At 41.8% G+C, this 19,675-nt stretch overlaps 1 long non-coding RNA gene across 1 annotated transcript in view; it reads left to right on the top strand.

The window, feature by feature from the left end:
* Nucleotides 1–16,974, top strand: part of LOC141129174 (uncharacterized) — a 244,465-nt gene extending 227,491 nt beyond the window's left edge. Inside the window, exon 3 of the long non-coding RNA XR_012241780.1 lies at nucleotides 12,808–16,974. This is a non-coding gene — a long non-coding RNA (uncharacterized lncRNA). The remainder of the gene's footprint in view (nucleotides 1–12,807) is intronic.
* Nucleotides 16,975–19,675: the final 2,701 nt, after the last annotated feature.

Genomic DNA, 19,675 nt, shown 5'->3' with positions numbered 1-19,675 from the left:
AAAAGCCGGGCGCTCTATTATCAACATGGAAATAAACTAGGTAGACTCTTGGCAAGAGCATTACGTCAATGTATATCTACGACCACTATAGTAAAAATTAAAACAGCATCAGGAGAAATGACGCACGATCCAAAAGGAATTTTAAAATCATTCCATTCCTTCTAGACTAAATTATATAACATACCAAACCAATCATCAGGAATGGATCCTGAAATGTTTTGGCAAAACGTGCGCCAATATTTAGAAGAAACTGCCATACCAACTCTTACGGTGGCAGAGATAGAGGAGTTGGATATGGAACTCTGAGGTTGAAGTGCAGAATGCAATTGATTCACTAGTAATAGGTAAAAGCCCAGGCCCAGATGGTGTTACATCGTGGTTTTATAGGACATTTCAAAGAATTATTGATTCCATTTATAAAAAGAACTTTCAATTCGGTATCTGTCTCTTGACCCTTTGCCCCACAAGGAATGGAAGCGTATATTTCGCTTATCCCAAAACCTGAGAAAACTCACACGCTATGTGGAAATTATCGACCGATCTCTTTAACAAATATCGATCTTCGACTATGTTCTAAGATTATTGCAGACAGACTTACACCTATTATACCAACATATATCCATTTGGATCAAGTGGGCTTTGTAACGGGTCGGGAGGCAAGAGACAATACATTAAAGACTCTTACATTGGTAGAATATGCCCACAACTGAGCCATCCCATCCTGTCTATTGGCGGTAGACGCCGAGAAAGCATTTGACAGGGTGGGATGGTGTTTCCTTGAGGAGACACTAAAGCAGTGGGGAATTGGTCATCTACTTATGGAGAAAATAATGGCTTTATATCATAATCCAATAGCTAGAATACGTACAAACGGAGATCTATCCGACCCAGTGGTGATTTCAAATGGAACCTGGCAGGGCTGTCCCCTTTCCCATGTGTTGTATATATTAGTAATGGAGCACTTGAGTACAGTGATTCGTAAAAATGTAGATATACAAGGGTTTACAGTTAAGGAATCAGAATATAAGATGTCAATATATGCAGATGATTTGCTGTTATATATAACTAATCCAGTGGTAACAATACCAAATCCTATCCAGGAATTTAACCGTTTTGGAATATTGAGTAACTTTAAAGTCAATTACGACAAATCAGAACCCCTTAATATTACATTACTGAATAGGACACTTTAAATGGCAGAAAGAAGCCATTAAATACCTGGGAACATATATTTCTAGAGCTCTAAATAAACTCCAAGAGCTTAATTATCTGCCAATAATACAAAGTATAATTAGGACACTTCAAAAATATGATAGAGCGTTTTTTTCCTGGATGGGAAGGAGTAATATTGTAAAAATGGACATATTGCCAAAAATATTGTATATATTTCAGACTATTCCAATATCTTCTCCAACAAATGCTGGATCAGTTGCGTAAGGCAGTGGGGAGATTTATATGGGCGCATAAATCAGCTTGAATTAGAAGAGATATATTAATCAGGACAAAAAAGGATAGAGGCTTGGCTCTTCCAGACTTTTCAAGATATCTTTGTTCTGTATTTTTGTCCAGGATCGTGGACTGGTTCCATAATGCAGAATGCAAGTAATGGGTAAAATTGGAGGAAGACATCATTGCCATGAAACGGAAATCATTACCTTGAATAATTAGGGAGCACCGACCCCCCAAGAGAGAAATGCCACTCTCGGTATTCTCAACACTGAAGGCCTGAGACACACTACTGAAAAGGGAGACTTGATCTACTTATACTGGGCCAATGACACCTCTATTTTGCAATCCTGAGTTCCCACCAACAATGGAAGCCTTGACCTTTTTAAAATGGCATAAGATGTGAGGACATGAGGGTGGTCCGGACCCTAATAGAGAACAGGCTCCCTCCATTGGAATCCTTGGGCTTGGAAAATAAGAGCAATGGATGCTGTATCAACAACTCCAAACTTATACCCAATCCCTGATAAAAAAAAATCTCTATAGAGACCATTAACAAAATTTGAACAATTAATTTTACAAGAACAAAGACCAATACATGTATTATCTACATTATATAAATACTCAATCCCCCCAAAAAAGGAACAGGACCTAGCTTACTTAATTAGGTGGGAGGAATAACTCGGGATGACAACCCTAGATCGAAATGGGAAAGAGCGTTTCTACTTACACACAAATTATCTATATCAAATAGGCATCAGGAAAGGAATTACAAAATTTTAGCAAGATGGTATAGATGTCTGGTAAATATGCATAAACTAAATAGGGAAAATGAAGAGGTAAGTTGGAGATGTCTAAATGCAAGAGGTACAATGTCACATATATGGTATTATTGCCTGGGGGTCCAGACATTTTGGTCAAAAATGTATAATATATATCATGCTATTACAGGAGTAAACGCACAACCAGATATATTAGCCTCAGTTTTGTCAATGATCCCTGGACCTAAGAAAGGCTATAAGAAAAGATATCGTAAGATACATGTTAACAGCACCACGAACTATTATAGCTCAAAAATGGAAGATAACGATAGATCCCTCTATTGAGGAATGGGTGTGTGAGATGAGCGAGATGCTGTCCCTGGAATTGATGATAGTGACAGAAACAGGTCTTTGGGAACTAACCTTAAAAAATTGTCAAAAATGGGAAGAGTTTAGAACCTCGGCAATGTTATCAAATTATCTGTAGAGTAATTTTACAGGACCCCTTTGTTTGTTAATTTTCCCCTCCCCCCCTTTTATTTATCTTTTATTTTTTCTCTTTCTTTTGTGTGAATGATGGCAATGTATGTTTGGTTTAAAGATTAGAGGGAATGGTGAAATAATAGCTATAAATACGGAATTATATACATGAATTAATTGCAAAACAATTTTTTATATACATTCAAGTTAGCATATGTCAGTTATAAGAGCTATAGTTTGGAATTATATCTATGAAACAAATGTAAATTGTACTTTTATTATATCTAAGATATTTTTTTTTCTGTTGTGTATGGGTATATGTTGTGTAAAATGGAAAAATTTATAAAATAAAGATTATATAAAAATATATAAAAAAAAAACTAATTTCTTCATCAGTTTAGGCCAATATGTATTCTACATATTTTTGGTAAAAAAAATCTCGATAAGTGTATATTGATTGGTTTGCGCAAAAGTTATAGCGTCTACAAAATAGGGGATAGATTTATGGCATTTTTATTTTATTTTTTTTTACTAGTAACAGCGGCGATTTTTATTGGGACTGCAACATTGCAGCGGACAGATCTGACACTTTTCACACTATTTTGGGACCATTGACATTTATACAGCGATCAGAGCTATAAATAGCCATTGATTGTATAAATGTCACTGGCAGAGAAGGGGTTGACACTAGGGGCGAACAAGGGGTTAAATGTGTGTCCTAGGGAGTGATTCTAACTGTGGGGGGATGGAACTGCCTGGGGAGGAGGCCGATCGCTGTTCCTAAGCTCCTACATCACATGGCGCGCGTGCCCTATACTCCTTAAAGCGCCCGCCGTACAGCTACAGCACAGGACTGCCATTCTGCCACCCTTAAATCGATGGTGGGCGGTCAGCAAGCGATTAAAGCGCATTAACCACTTCAGCCCCGGAAGGATTTACCCCCTTCCTGACCAGAGCACTTTTTACAATTTGGCACTGCATCGCTTTAACTGCTAATTGCGCGTTCATGCAATGCTGTACCCAAACGAAATTTGTGTCCTTTTCTTCCCACAAATAGAGCTTTCTTTTGATGGTATTTGATCACCTCTGTCGTTTTTATTTTTTGCGCTATAAACGGAAAAAGACCGAAAATTTTGAAAAAAAATTATATTTTCTACTTTTTGTTATAAAAAAAATCCAAAAACTCAATTTTAGTCATACATTTAGGCCAAAATGTATTCGGCCACATGTCTTTGGTAAAAAAAAATGTCAATAAGTGTATATTTATTGGTTTGCGCAAAAGTTATAGCGTCTACAAGCTAGGGTACATTTTCTGGAATTTACACAGCTTTTAGTTTATGACTGCCTATGTCATTTCTTGAGGTGCTAAAATGGCAGGGCAGTACAAACCCCCCCCCCCCCCCCCAAATGACCCCATTTTGGAAAGTAGACACCCCAAGGAAATTGCTGAGAGGCAAGTTGAGCTCATTGAATATTATTTTTTTGTCCCAAGTGATTGAATAATGACAAAAAAAAAAAAATTACAAAAAGTTGTCACTAAATGATAAATTGCTCACACAGGCCATGGGCATATGTGGAATTGCACCCCAAAATACATTCAGCTGCTTCTCCTGAGTATGGGGATACCACATGTGTGGGACTTTTTGGGAGCCTAGCCACGTACGGGGCCCCGAAAACCAATCACCGCCTTCAGGATTTCTAAGGGCGTAAATTTTTGATTTCACTCCTCACTACCTATCACAGTTTTGAAGGCCATAAAATGCCCAGATGGCACAAACCCCCCCCAAATGACCCCATTTTGGAAAGTAGACACCCTAAGCTATTTGCTGAGAGGCATGTTGAGTCCATGGAATATTTCATATTTTGACACAAGTTGCGGGAAAGTGACAAATTTTTTTTTTTTTTTTTTTGCACAAAGTTGTCACTAAATGATATATTGCTCACACAGGCCATGGGCATATGTGGAATTGCACCCCAAAATACATTTAGCTGCTTCTCCTGAGTATGGGGATACCACATGTGTGGGACTTTTTGGGAGCCTAGCCGCGTACGGGGCCCCGAAAACCAATCTCTGCCTTCAGGATTTCTAAGGGTGTAAATTTTTGATTTCACTCTTCACTGCCTATCACAGTTTCGGAGGCCATGGAATGCCCAGGTGGCACAAACCCCCCCCAAATGACCCCATTTTGGAAAGTAGACACCCCAAGCTATTTGCTGAGAGGCATGGTGAGTATTTTGCAGCTCTCATTTGTTTTTGAAAATGAAGAAAGACAAGAAAAAACATTTTTTTTTTCTTTTTTCAATTTTCAAAACTTTGTGACAAAAAGTGAGGTTTGCAAAATACTCACTATACCTCTCAGCAAATAGCTTGGGGTGTCTACTTTCCAAAATAGGGTCATTTGGGGGGGGGGGGGTTGTGCCACCTGGGCATTCCATTGCCTCCGAAACTGTGATAGGCAGTGAAGAGTGAAATCAAAAATTTACGCCCTTAGAAAGCCTGAAGGCAGTGCTTGGTTTTCGGGGTCCTGTACGCGGCTAGGCTCCCAAAAAGTCTCACACATGTGGTATCCCCGTACTCAGGAGAAGCAACAGAATGTATTTTGGGTTGTAATTTCACATATTCCCATGGCATGTTTGAGCAATATATCATTTAGTGACAACTTTGTGCAAAAAAAAAAAAAAATGTGTCTCTTTCCCGCAACTTGTGTCACAATATAAAATATTCCATGGACTCAACATGCCTCTCAGCAAATAGCTTGGGGTGTCTACTTTCCAAAATGGGGTCATTTGGGGGGGGGGGGTTGAACTGTCCTGGCATTTTATGCACAACATTTAGAAGCTTATGTCACACATCACCCACTCTTCTAACCACTTGAAGACAAAGCCCTTTCTGACACTTTTTGTTTACATGAAAAAATTATTTTGTTTTGCAAGAAAATTACTTTGAACCCCCAAACATTATATGTTTTTTTAAAGCAAATGCCCTACAGATTAAAATGGTGGGTGTTTCATTTTTTTTCACACAGTATTTGCGCAGCGATTTTTCAAACGCATTTTTGGGGGAAAAGCACACTTTTTAAAATTTGAATGCACTAAAACACACTATATTGCCCAAATGTTTGATGAAATAAAAAAGATGATCTTAGGCCGAGTACATGGATACCAAACATGACATGCTTTAAAATTGCGCACAAACGTGCAGTGGAAACAAAATAAATACATTTTTAAAAGCCTTTACAGGTTACCACTTTAGATTTACAGAGGAGGTCTACTGCTAAAATTACTGCCCTCGATCTGACCTTCGTGGTGATACCTCACATGCATGGTGCAATTGCTGTTTACATTTGACGCCAAACCAACGCTTGCGTTCGCCTTAGTGCGAGAGCAGGGGGGGACAGGGGTGCTTTTTTTTTTTTTTTTTCTTTATTATTTTTTGCTTTTTTATCTTATTTTTAAACTGTTCCTTTCATTTTTTTTTTTTTTTAATCATTTTTATTGTTATCTCAGGGAATGTAAATATCCCCTATGATAGCAATAGGTAGTGACAGGTACTCTTTTTTGAAAAAATTGGGGTCTATTAGACCTTAGATCTCTCCTCTGCCCTCAAAGCATCTGACCACACCAAGATTGGTGTGATAAAATGCTTTCCCAATTTCCCAATGGCGCTGTTTACATTCGGCGAAATCTAAGTCATGAAATGCACGTAGCTTCCGGTTTCTTAGGCCATAGAGATGTTTGGAGCCACTCTGGTCTCTGATCAGCTCTATGGTCAGCTGGCTGAATCACTGGCTGCATTCTCAGGTTCCCCGTTGAGACAGGAGAGCCAGAGAAAAACACGGAAGACGGTGGGGGGGGGCATTCCCTCCCACTGCTTGTAAAAGCAGTCTAGAGGCTAATTAGCCGCTAGGATTGCTTTTACATGAAAGCCGACCGCTGGCTGAAAAGAATGATACCAAGATGATGCCTAAACCTGCAAAGTAAAGTATTAAAAATTGCATATCTGAAAAGCAAACATGATAAAACATAATAACAATAAAACATTGCAGAATAGAATACAGTAAAAAAGAGCAGAACAATAGAGAGAGAATAGAGAGAGAGAGAACAATAAAACGACAACTATTTTTTTTTATATATATATATATATATATATATATATATATATATATATATATATATATATATATATATATTTTTTTTTACACTTTTTTTGTAACTAACTTTTATAACTGTAACCGGTTCCAGGTTTGGGTCTCTCAAAATGCGATGGCATCTTGGGAGACCCTGTGAAAGTGTGTCTAGTCTGTGCAATGCTGTACCCTACACTAATACTCAACTAGTGAATGGTAGCGTTCAAAACATTCACCAATGCAAAGACCAGGATTGTCAGGACAGGAGGGACAATAATAGCGGGTGTCACGCCTATATCCGCGCTTGCTGCAGACACGACATCTTTTTTGGGTGGTTCGTTGGGTAGGGGTACTCAGGAGGACATAAAGAAAATGCCTCTCATGCAGCCAACTGCATTTGGTTGGGGATGTGAATGGGGGAAGTACGGGCGCTGCAGAAGTGGTGGGTTCCCAATTATTAGGATTGGCGAATGCAGCAGGAAGGGCACTATGGGCATGACGGGCCTGTGTTTGTCTTCTTCTTGGTGGCAGCGGGACATTACTTGTGCTTGCCACCTCACCAGCTTGAACTGCACTTATGGGACTCGCCACGTCACCAAGTGTTACTGCAGTGCTGGTTTGATTACGACCGGGGTGTACTAGGCCGCTGGTGCTTGCCAGTTCACCAAAACGCTACCAAAAAAACTGTTAGCAATCGCAGGGATCAGGCCTGACTCTGCGAACGCTGCAGTTATGCGTTTAGTGTTTTGTAAGTGATAGTGATCGATCGATACTGCACTTGGGTGGGCTGGGCTGGGCCGGGCGGAGGGGCAAAACGCAGGTGCTAGCAGGTATCTGGGCTGATCCCGCTAACACTGCATTTTTGGGAACCCTAAACTGCTGGGGATGCTAGTATAGATCTGATCGGATCAGATATTGATCCATTCAGATATTATACCACTAAGGGAGGTGTACGGTGCGTGCGTGGGTGTTATCGCTACTGGCACTAACCTGACGCTGCCTGGGGCTGGTGCTTGCCAGTTCACCAAAACGATACCAAAAAAACTGTTAGCGATCGCAGGGATCAGGCCTGACTCTGCGAACGTTGCGGTTATGCATTTAGTGTTTTGTAAGTGACAGTGATCGATCGATACTGTACTTGGGTGGGCTGGGCCGGGCGGAGGGGCAAAACGCAGGTGCTAGCAGGTATTTGGGCTGATCCCGCTAACACAGCGTTTTTGGGAACCCTAAACTGCAGGGGACGCTAGTATAGATCTGATCGGATCAGATATTGATCCGTTCAGATACTATACCACTAAGGGAGGCGTATGCTGCGTGCGTGGGTGTTAGCGGTACTGGCGCTAATCTGACGCTGCCTGGGCCGACGCATATCACCGCCGGGCGATCAGGGGGCTAAACCTTTATTCGGTAATAAACGGCGGGTGCCCTGACACTATAAAAAATAAACGAACTAACCAGCGTCACCCGTAACAGTTATACGGTGATCAGTGGTGAAAGGGTTAACTAGGGGGCAATCAAGGGGTTAAAACCTTTATTAGGAAGTATATGGGGGTCCCTGACGCTATAAAACGCTGACGGCGAACCTCAATATTTACCTCCCTAACTAGTGTCACCAGCGACACTAATACAGCGATCAGAAAAAGTATCGCTTAGCGACACTGGCGACGGGGGGTGATCAAGGGGTTAAAACTTTATTGGGGGGGGTTAGGGGGGTATCCTAGACCTAAAGGGGGCTAACAGTAACTGTCCCACCACACTAACTGTCACAAACTGACACCATGCAGTAATCAGAAAAAAAAAAAAAAAAAACTGCTTGGTGTCAGTGTGACGGGGGGGGGGGTGATCGGGGGGGATCGGGGCGTAATCGGGTGGGGATCGGGGGTGTAATGTATGCCTGGCGTGTTCTACTGTATGTGTGTGTTTGTGTAACTCACATTCCAGTCTTCTCTCCTCGGCGCCAGAACGGAAAATGCAGAGCCGAGGAGAGATGACATCATTTCCTCTGCCTCTGTGTACAATACAGAGGCAGGGAAATGATCCCATTGGCCAGGAGCGATCGCGAGGGGGGGCCACGAATGGATGGCCTCCCCCTCACCACCGATCACTGGGGAGGATTTGCCAACCACCGCAGGCACCGGGGGGGTCCGTTCGGACCCCCCATCAGCGGGCAGGCGAGGACGTACCTGTAAGTCCTTTTGCCTGCCCGTGCCATTCTGCCGACGTACATCGTCGTGTGGCGGTCGGCAACTGGTTAAACTCAAAAACAAACATTTATTATATTGCAGCTTACCATTTCTTAGGTGTAATGGCTGTTTTCTTTTTTGGGTTTTCTTCCTTCTATTTTAACCACTTAACAACCGAATTACGGCTACAGCGCGGCTCGATAACTCTGGGAGGGCGTATTATGACATCCTCCCAGAATCGTGCCCCCTGGGGCACGCGCACAGCGTCATGTCCGGTTCCTTTCTCCCCTCTCTGTACCAATCGGTACAGTGTGAGCAGAGAGGGGAGAGATTGGGTGCAGAAGCTCTGTGGGCTGGATCTGTAGTGCCTACAGTGCTGCTCTGTGCCCATTGCAGCACTCATCCATCCATCCATGCTCAGCCATCCAAATCCACCCCCATCCATATTCAGCCATACTCAACAATACTCAGCAATACTCAGCCATACTTAGCCATACCCAGCTATACTCAGCCATACCCTGCAATACCCAGCCATACTCAGCCATACCCAGCAATACCCAGCCATAATCAGCCATACTCAGCCATACCCAGCCATACCTAGCCATACTCATGCATACCCAGCAATACCCAGCCAAACTCAGCCATATTCAGCCATACTCAGCCATACCCAGCAATACTTAGCCATACTCAGCAATACTCAGCAATACCCAGCCATTCTTAGCCATACCCAGCCATTCTCAGCCATACCCAGCCATACCCAGCTATGCTCAGCCATGCTCAGCCATACTCATTCATACTCAGTCATCCCATCCATACTCATCCATCCACATTCATGGCACAACCATGCTCAGCCATCCCCATCCACGGCTCATCCATCCCCATTCATGCCTCATCCATGCCTCATCCATGCCACATCAGTTCTCATCCATGCCACTACAGTGCCTCACAAAAGTGTAATAGGTATTCAAATTAGATTTGAAATGTATGCCCCTAGAACACCTGATGGTTCTCCCTGCATGTTGGGCATCTGTATGTGTCCAGGCTGTGGAAAAGTCTCCCACATGTGGTATCGTCGTACTCAGGTGGAGTAGGAGAATCTATTTTGGGGTGTAATTTTTGGTATGTCAGTGCTATGTGTTAGAAATATTGTATAAATGGACAACTTTGTGTAAAAAAAATGCGTTTTAATTTTCTTTCCACAAACTTGTTGAAAAAAATGACATGTTTAAAAGACTCATCATGCCTAATAGATTATACGTTGTGTTGTTTTCTTTCCAAAATGTCGTCATTTTGGGGTGTTCTCATTGTCCTGGTGCTCCAGGGCCTTCAAAAGTGCAAGAGGTAGCCAAGAAATTATATGTGTAATTTATGCACTTAGAACGCCTGATGGTTCTCCCTGCATGTTGGGCCTCTGTATGTGGCCAGGCTGTGTAATAGTCTCACACATGTGGTATTGCCATACTCAGGAGGAGTTGCAAAATGTATTTTGGGGTGTAATTTGTGGTATGCATATACTGTGTGTGAGAAATAACCTCCTAATATGACAATTTTGTGACAAAAAAATCTTGATTTTGCAAAGAATTCTGGGAAAAAATTGCAACTTCAAAAAACTCACCATGCCTCTTACTAAATACCTCGGAATGTCTACTTTCCAAAAAGGGGTCATTTGGGGGATATTTGTACTTTCCTGGCTTGTTAGGGTCACAAGAAATGAGATAGGTCGTTAGTACTTCAGGTGTGATCAATTTTCAGAGATTGGCAACATAGCTTGTGGACTCTATAAATTTCACACAGACCAAATAATATACACAGATTTGGGTTATTTTTACCAAAGATTTGTAGCAGTATAAATTTTGGCCAAAATGTATGAAGAAAAATTACTAATTTGCAAAATTTTATAACAGAAACAAAGAAAAATTCATTTTTTTTACAGAATTTTCAGGCTTTTTTCTTTTATAGCACAAAAAATAAAAAAAAACAGCAGTGATTAAATACCACCATGGTTAATCTGGTGATTCAGACAGTAAGTGCCGGTTCACACTTGTGCGAGTTTGATAACAAATGTGATGCGTTACAAAAAACCTAGATTTGCATGTCATCCAAAAAGTCGTTGTTTTCAATAACGGTCATTCGCATCTATGCGTTGCGATTCCTCTACAAATGCGATGCGACAATAAAAAGAGTCCTGTGCGAGTTTACAGCATTGCGTTGTGATTTTAGTCTCCATAGACATCAATGTAAATCGTTCTGGGATCACATTGTTGGTTCAGATATGTGCAAATTCTTCACATCCTGCTCCTCCTCCCAGTTCTGCTTCCTCACTTCCTGTTTCCTATCTCATGTCCATCTGCAAATAGAAAAGATCATGACCCCCAGGCGTCGGAACACTGGCATCGACAACGAGGAGCTCATCAGACCATATATATGGGACAGCCGTATACCAGAATATAAAAATAAGAAGAGCAGAGGCTGGGATGAGATTTGTAAAAGTCTGTATGCAGACTGGGAAGCCTTCACACCTCAAGTTCGCAAATATAAACGTAAGTATATTTCTATTTATTCATCCCACTGACCACCAATGTAAGGGCATGCATCCCACTGATCACCAATGTAAGGAGCATGCATCCCACTGACCACAAATCTCACTGACTACCAATCACACTGATCACCAATGTAAAGAGCATTCTTCCCACTGATCACCATTCCCACTGACCTCCACCAATGTAATGTTATAGAATGATAATGCATGCTCATTAAGTTGACACAGAAAGCGCAAAAAAACCACATGAAGAACTGTTCAACAATGTAACTTTAGCAAATGTGTTTTAAAAAATAACAGATAATAAACCATGCAGCATTAACAGCAAAAAAGATGTTGTTTGTCTTTATTCAATGGCATCAAGCTGCCATGATACCTGACCGGCAGGACTCATAAAGTAGTCTGTGAAATCCACACGGATGCTGGCCCCTCTATAATTGTCCCTGCTGGTCCACTCTGCACCTTCCATGTCATCCATCGAGTCCTCGAACAGGTATCCATCTCTAGCCTGAACAAAATTGTGAAATGCACAGGCAGCTTTGAAGGCAAATATGGCGTTATCCATGGTTAGAGTTATTGGGGTGTGAAGAAATCGCCATTTATTTGTCAGGATTCCAAAACTACACTACACAACTCATCACGCTCTTGTTAGCCAATAATTAAAAACTCTTTTTTCCACAGACAGTGACCGATTAGCATATGGACAGAGCATGTTTTCAGAAAGAGCGAAAGCCTTATCACCAACAAAGATAAATGGGAGAGAGGGTTGAGATGTTCCAGGGAGTAGTTGTTCATTTGGGAGGTCTAGTGTGTTCTCCCGAATCATTTTTCCAAAACTTGAGTGAGAAAAAATGCTGGAGTCAGAACTGCTCCAAATATGAACCAATATCAATGTAGTTGAAGGAGTAATTTGCATCAGCCACTGCCAGCAGAATGAAGGAAAAATATTTTTTATAATTAAAAAATGTTGTCCTGCTACCAACTGACCTCACAATCCTGATGTGCTTGCCGTCTATGGCACCAACACATTTAGGGAAGTTGCAGCACTCCCAAAAGAACTCCTCTATAGTGTTCCATTCCTCTTTTGTTGGTTTTTTCATCACCCTATCTTTTAGGACCTCCTAGATGGCGATACAGGTGTTCCGCACAATTGTGCTCACAGTTAATTTCCCCAATTTAGGCTCATAATGGAAGCTGGCAAATGTATTTCCAGTTGCTAGGTACCTGAATTTTTTTTTTAAATTAATTAGTTATGTTTTTTTTTATTACAGAAGGACTCACACGTACTAGGTGGTGGAGCCTCAAGGACACACGGACATGCTGCTACTGTTGGCGTTGATGAAAGAGTATCATTTGTATGCACAAATCAAGAGGATTCATCTATGGAGGTACAGGGTGAGGCAATAGAGGTACAGGCCTTGAATGAGTCATCTGTTCAGGAGCCAGATAATGAGGATACTGACGTTTCTACACCTTCCAGCAGAAGGCAAAGGCAAGCATCTACTTCCCGCAGGAAGCGAAGCATCGGGGCAGCAAAATAGGTTGAAGACCCAGACCAGACAAATAAATTACTCCACATAGTGTCAGGGATCATTGAATAAATCTATGCCCAGCGTTGCCCTCATACAATGTTTGCCATAAGTTTGGTGCCTCTTCTCAAAGAGGTCTTGCCAGACCTTTACTTTGAAATGAGGATTACAGTGCAAAATTGCATACATTCCTTCACTGTGGCACGCCATGTTTATGTGCCAATCCATGAGATACCCTAGTACCCAAATTTTTACTCCCGTTTCTTCAGCCTCAAACACTGCACCAAACCCTTATCCCTCTAGTTTTGAGGAATACTCTAGCATGTATGAGACCCCCAGATCCCGAATCCCATATCCCATTCCTTCACCAATTGCCTCAGTAGTATCCCCCCCAACTAGAACCCAGGATAAGACTAGAACAATAGATATGAGACCACTCGCCTCAACTTCTTCCCATTTCCCCCCACACAACAGACCACCACAGCTCTACGAGAAAATACCATCCATGCCAAACCAATATCCACCTGCATTAAGACCTATGGAACAGCCCAAACCAATAATTCCAAGTCACTATCCATACCAAAATCGATCGCTTGAAGTTGCCTCAACCATGCCTCCACCCCATCCACAATATGGGCCCCCAAGTGGACCACCGGATACAGAGATATCCCCACCTGTGCCATTAAGGCAATATCCCTCAACACAAGGTAAAGCCTTGCAGCTTACATCACCAAGCTCTTCACCAGCTACACTACTATGGCATGATTTGCCAAACCCTGAGGAACAGAGTTCACCGACTTTTTTGAATTTATAGATGACTACCTGTTAATGGCACTACCACTTTCATGTTGAAAATCCATATTGGATTTCAAAAGGGGTGTAGATTGAGTAATCTTAAGTGATCCTAAACCTTATCCCTTGTATTGGGAATTTTTTGGGGATTATAGCGGTGCCATATATACACAAGTACAGATATTTAAAAAAATATAAATTTTATTACAAAAATACATTACACGAAGATAATGTACATAAAAGAAACAGCAGAGTTTTTTTGACTGATACTAGCCGTGGTATCCCGTTTACATGAGATAGTCACTGTTGCATATCGCGTCCCTACATGTTTCGCCAACATTGGCTTCCTCAGGGGATTGTATGATCTCCAGTATAAACAATGGCTCTAGTAATGATAAATACATAAACAAAAGTCAGTGGTCAAGTAAACAAAATAGAAAACACATTGTAGATCGTGTGTCATGGTTTAAAGCCCTCCCAGCCTATAAGTCCCAACCAACTTACCAAGGGGAGCCCGATGGGATGCACACACCCAGGCCAGTCCAAAATATGTGTCAGGGGGTTCTGTGTGGCCACAGGGGGCATAGTATTTATGAAAATGCAGATTACAAGTTTAAAAAAAAAAAAAAGAATAAATACTTTTTTGGAAGACAACTTTTGTGTGATATCTGTCTGCATTCCTTTTATTGCTTACTATTGCTTACTATGGTGCAAAACACAAAATTTCACAAAATATATCAATGAAATTTACCTTAATGTAACAAGCAATCTTTCAGCTGGCTCCACACTATTCCGGAAGGTGGTTTTCTGACGCTCCAAACGGCTACCGAGTAGTCCAAGTAATTCATCAAAACTAAGAAGTAAAAACACAAAACCAACGTAAGTGACAGGCTAAGGGTGAGGGGTGTTCAAAGAATGGTAAGAGGTAAGAGTGCTAGTGAGAGGAGAAAAGAGATAGAAGGGAGAGAGGGAAGGAGGTTGATGATGAGAGGGAGGAAGAGAAGGAAGAGGGGTACAGGTACTAACCTACTTATTGACATCCGGGAATAGTTAACCACTTCAGCCCTGGAAGATTTGGCTGCAGAATGACCAGGCTATTTTTTGCGATTCGACACTGCATCACTTTAACTGACAATTGCGCGGTCGTGCGACGTTGCACCCAAACAAAATTGACGTCCTTTTTTTCCCACAAATAGAGCTTTCTTTTGGTGGTATTTGATCGAAAGAGCGACAATTTTTAAAAGAAAACAATATTTTGTACTTATAAATATCCCCATTTTTTTTTTAAAAAAGCACATTTTTTCTCAGTTTAGGCCGATATGTATTCTTCTACATATTTTTGGTAAAAAAAATTGCAATAAGCGTATATTGATTGGTTTGCGCAAAAGTTATAGCGTCTACAAAATAGGGGATAGATTTATAGCATTTTTATTATTATTTTTTTTTTTTTACTAGTAATGGTGGCGATCTGCGATTTTTATCGTGACTGCGACATTATGGCGGACACATCGGACAATTTTGACACATTTTTGGGACCATTGGCATTTATACAGCGATCAGTGCTATAAAAATGCATTGATTACTGTAAAAATGTCACTGGCAGTGAAGGGGTTAAAAAAAGGGGGCGATCAAGGGGTTAACTGTGTTCCCTAGTAGGTGATTCTAACTGAAGGGGGAGGGGACTGACTAGAGGAAGTGACAGATCGTGGTTCCTGGTTTTGTCCATCAGGACTGCAGCAGTAGCAGTAACAACTGCTGCCATGACCAAGGGCATATGATGAAACATAACCACCAAAAATCACACTCCTCACCAACTACTCACAAAAAAACACACAAGTGCACAGGAGGTTAACACCCATTTTTTGCTTGCCTTTTTGATTGGACTGAGCACAAATCGCAATCTGAGCCTAATTAACATGGTAAGCGCATTCAATTTGCATTACAATCACACTGTTAATAACCAAAAACGCAATAGAAACTTGCACTGTCGAATAGCAAAACTTTGCATTGCAATGGCATCGCACAAGTGTAAACCGATACTTAAGCCTTGTACACAAGATCGGATTTTCGTCCGGGAATTGTGTGATGACAGACTGTTTGCCTAAAATCCGACTGTTAGTAAACAATTGTTGGCCAACTTTCCGCCAACAAATGTTGAATGGCAGGCTAGTAAATTTTCGGCGGACAGCGGTCTGTTGTCAGATTTTCCTATCGTGTGTACACAAGTCACACAAAAGTCCAAAGTACAAACACGCATGTTCGGAATCAATGCTCACCAAACACGACATTAGCAGAAGCTGCCCAAAGGGTGGCACTCAAGAGCTGAAATTCCACGTAGTACGTCACTGCGTTCGTGTTTGTTGGCCAACAATTGTGTACTGTTTGTATGCAAGACAAGTTCACAGCACACACCCTTTGGACAAAAGTCTGGCGCTTTGACTGTGGAAAATCCGTTCGTGTGTATGAGGCTTAAGTCTGTTGTTTTTCAAAAGAACAAACTGTCCAGCAGAATGTATCAGTTTCAGAGAAAAGATAAAACATTTAGCATTAGCAGGGGTGCTTACAATGATCTGCTTTTATTTTTTTGTCTAAAACCTTTATCCCAAAAGGAAAAAAACTGCTTGCTGTAACTGCTTATAAAGTATTACCTGGAGTTAAGCTTTAATTTGCTAGTGTATCTAAATCTGCTAGTATATCTAACACTCCTCTTTCCCCAGACTGACAAAGCTGCTGTTCAAAGGTGCCCTCATGCTCCTTCATCCAGAGTAGGGGCACTCTAATATAAGATGTATGGAATTGGCCAGATCACAAGGTGAAAACAAAGAGAAAAAGCCTAAACATAAAAACTAATGCAGCCACCACATCTAAGTATCAGTAATCTGCAAAATATTACATTTTTGGTTTTATGTTTAATACCTTTCAAATTGTAACAATGGGCATAATCAGAGATGCGTCAGTTTGTTACTAACAATGACACATAATTTTTCTTTTTTGCCACCCTAAATGTTGTTTTATAACCAGTTGATCCTGCTAGTAGATCTGTTATTTTCCCTTTTGTGTAGCAGACCAAACTGTCCAGCAAATGTAGCAGTTACAGGGTTGCCAATAACCTTGTTACCTGCCAAGGGAGCTTACATAATTCAGCTTTGATTCATATGGCTCCCCCGCCTACCCTCAAAAAATGCAATAAATAATGCACAGGGTGGCTAGGTGGTTAGCACATTTACCTTGCAGAACTATAGTCAAATCACCGTCAAGACTGTTATTATGGGGTTTGACTGTTCTCTTTGTGCTTGTGTGGGTTTCTGCTATAACTCCAAAGACATGCTGATAGGTTAATTGGATCCTATCTAAATTGGCTCTAGTATGTGAGATAGAGACCTTAGATTGTAAGCTGTTTGATGGCAGAGACTGATGTGAATGTACAATATGTGTAAAGTGTTGTGCAAACTGTCAGTGCTATCAGGGCCTGTGCAAGGAGTTTTGTCTACTTAGGCGAAGGGGCATTTTGCCATGTGCCATCAGCCGCTTCCCTCAGCACAGATCCTGGAGAACGACAGCTTTGGTCCAGGAAGTGATGTCATACACATCACTTTCTGGTCTGTATACAGGAGGTAGGCTGAGCGGACGAAGACTCGCTGAGCTCCCACCACCGCCAGTGGTGGCCCTCACATAAGGGGCACAGGGGCGCCGCCTCCACTAATCCAAACACCGGGCCCCTAATCTCCATGCAGGGAGCCGGACGCATGGATTTCAATGTGGGTTTTTTTTTTAAGCACATGATTAGAGCACGTTAGCGAATTAATATTCGCTATGGTCTTCCAGCTTCTCCTCCCAGCCAATCAGGAAGCAGGTCCTGAGACCCAATTGGCCAGGGAGTCTTAGGACTCCCAGCCAATTGGGTCTCAGGATCTGCTTTCTGTTTGGCCTGGGAGGAGAAGCAGCGGCCCCGGTTCTTCCCTCGGCAAGCTGCAGGCCATGTGCAGCAAAGAGCAGCAGGTGGAGGGCAGCAACAGCCTCTTCCAGGAGCCCTACCCCGGATCCAGCACCAACATCACCACTCTGTCATTGTCCTCCTCCCCACACCTCTACTGCAGCAACAGCGAGAGGAGGCCGCCCGGAGCCACGCAACAGCATCAACCCAGGGGGCTTCGTGGTCTCCTCCAAACACCGGCTCATCAAGATTGACAGCTAAGGATAAGGTGAGGCCATAGATCGCCGGCTTCCCATCCGGTGTCTGCCTGCAGTTGGCACACAAGGGAAACACAGAACCCGGTCACACCACCTCTGCTGGGCCTGCACACCTTTGATTCTAATCATCTCTGGGGTCTGCTTCTACCTTCGATCGATCGAGCGCGGGGGGGTTAGAGCGAGTGAGGGGGCCAGATTTGTTTGCTGCCCCCCCCAAAAAACTTCCCAGTGACACCTGGCCCACATGTGGGACAGAAGAGCCCGGTGAGCATGGAGTGGGGGAGTCTGCACATTGCGGAGCTGGTGGAAGTGATAGGCGGCTTCAAAGCCGCTTACACCACTGCCACATGAAAACTGACAGTTGGCTTTACTAAAGCACCCACACTATAGCGGCCGGGAGTGTGTAAAAAAAACCATCTGCAGCTGGTGGCTGGGGATTCGGATTTTACCACCCCTATCCTGGCACCCTAAGGCGGTAGCGCCATCCCTGAGTGCTGTATAAGTACCTGTGATAAATAGAATATGTTAACTGAAGTTGGGATTTAATTTGTTTGCTGCCCTTTAAAGTCCGTTTAAAACTACATGTCCATCTAAGATTACCCTGTCCAAAAACTGACAACACTACTCTTGACAGATAATACAGTTTGGTCATACTGTAAAACAATAGAAAAAGAAAGATCCACTAGCAGGTCCAACAGGTCATACAATTATGTTAGATAATTCTGTTTTAATTTTGCTGCTTAATTCTTTAATCTCTCTCTTTTTACTGCTACAAAGCTGCTTCTTTCTATCAAGCCCTCTAATGGTTGTCAGTTCAATTCATACTTCAAGCTTCAGCCTATGAAATGCTTTACAACCTGCCCCATCAATACATTTACAGATTACCAAATTACCATCCTAAAAGCAACATCTGCTCTGCACTCAATCTCCTCTTCTCCACTCTCATCACTTCTTCAAACTTCTATATCCAGGATTCTCACGTGCCTTCTCTGGAATTCCCTACACATACTCAACAGTACTCTAACCCTTGAAACCTTCAAGTGTACCCTCAAAACCCGCCTCTCAAACAATCATACAATCTGAGCTAAATACTTCTCTTTTCGTTCGCCCTTGTGTCCTTATATATTCGTCTTATAAGGCACACACTGTCACATTAATAATGACTGATATTACCTAGTTAGCATTATTAATTATTGATGTTGTGGTTAATGGAGGTCACTATTTAAGATGGAAATGGCTTTATCGCTTTTGATTTTAACTGAACCTTTTTTTAACTAGTTTGACACTTCATTAGCAAAACAGACATTACAAATACAAGAATTTACATACTTAAATGGCCTCCACAGCATCCAATTTGCTATTTTTACACTTTCATTATCCTGCAGTTTGATATCTCTGGGAACTGTCTGCAGCTTGATGAATAAGGGGGAAATGAACACTGAACACCATGAACAGTGGTGGACTCTGGCAAATTATATGTGCCAGAGTTCATCCAACAATAATAAATATATCCTTATTGTTCAAATGTCCTATTTGTTAAGATTTAATACATTTTCTAGAGATACTGTATATTACTGCTGATGTAATGTTACTAAGCTTGTCATTTTCAACAATGTATAGCCAATAA

Source organism: Aquarana catesbeiana, linkage group LG02 (genome assembly GCF_042186555.1).
Source record: "Aquarana catesbeiana isolate 2022-GZ linkage group LG02, ASM4218655v1, whole genome shotgun sequence".
Lineage (NCBI taxonomy): Eukaryota > Metazoa > Chordata > Amphibia > Anura > Ranidae > Aquarana > Aquarana catesbeiana.
This window is presented reverse-complemented; position numbering and strand designations above follow the sequence as displayed.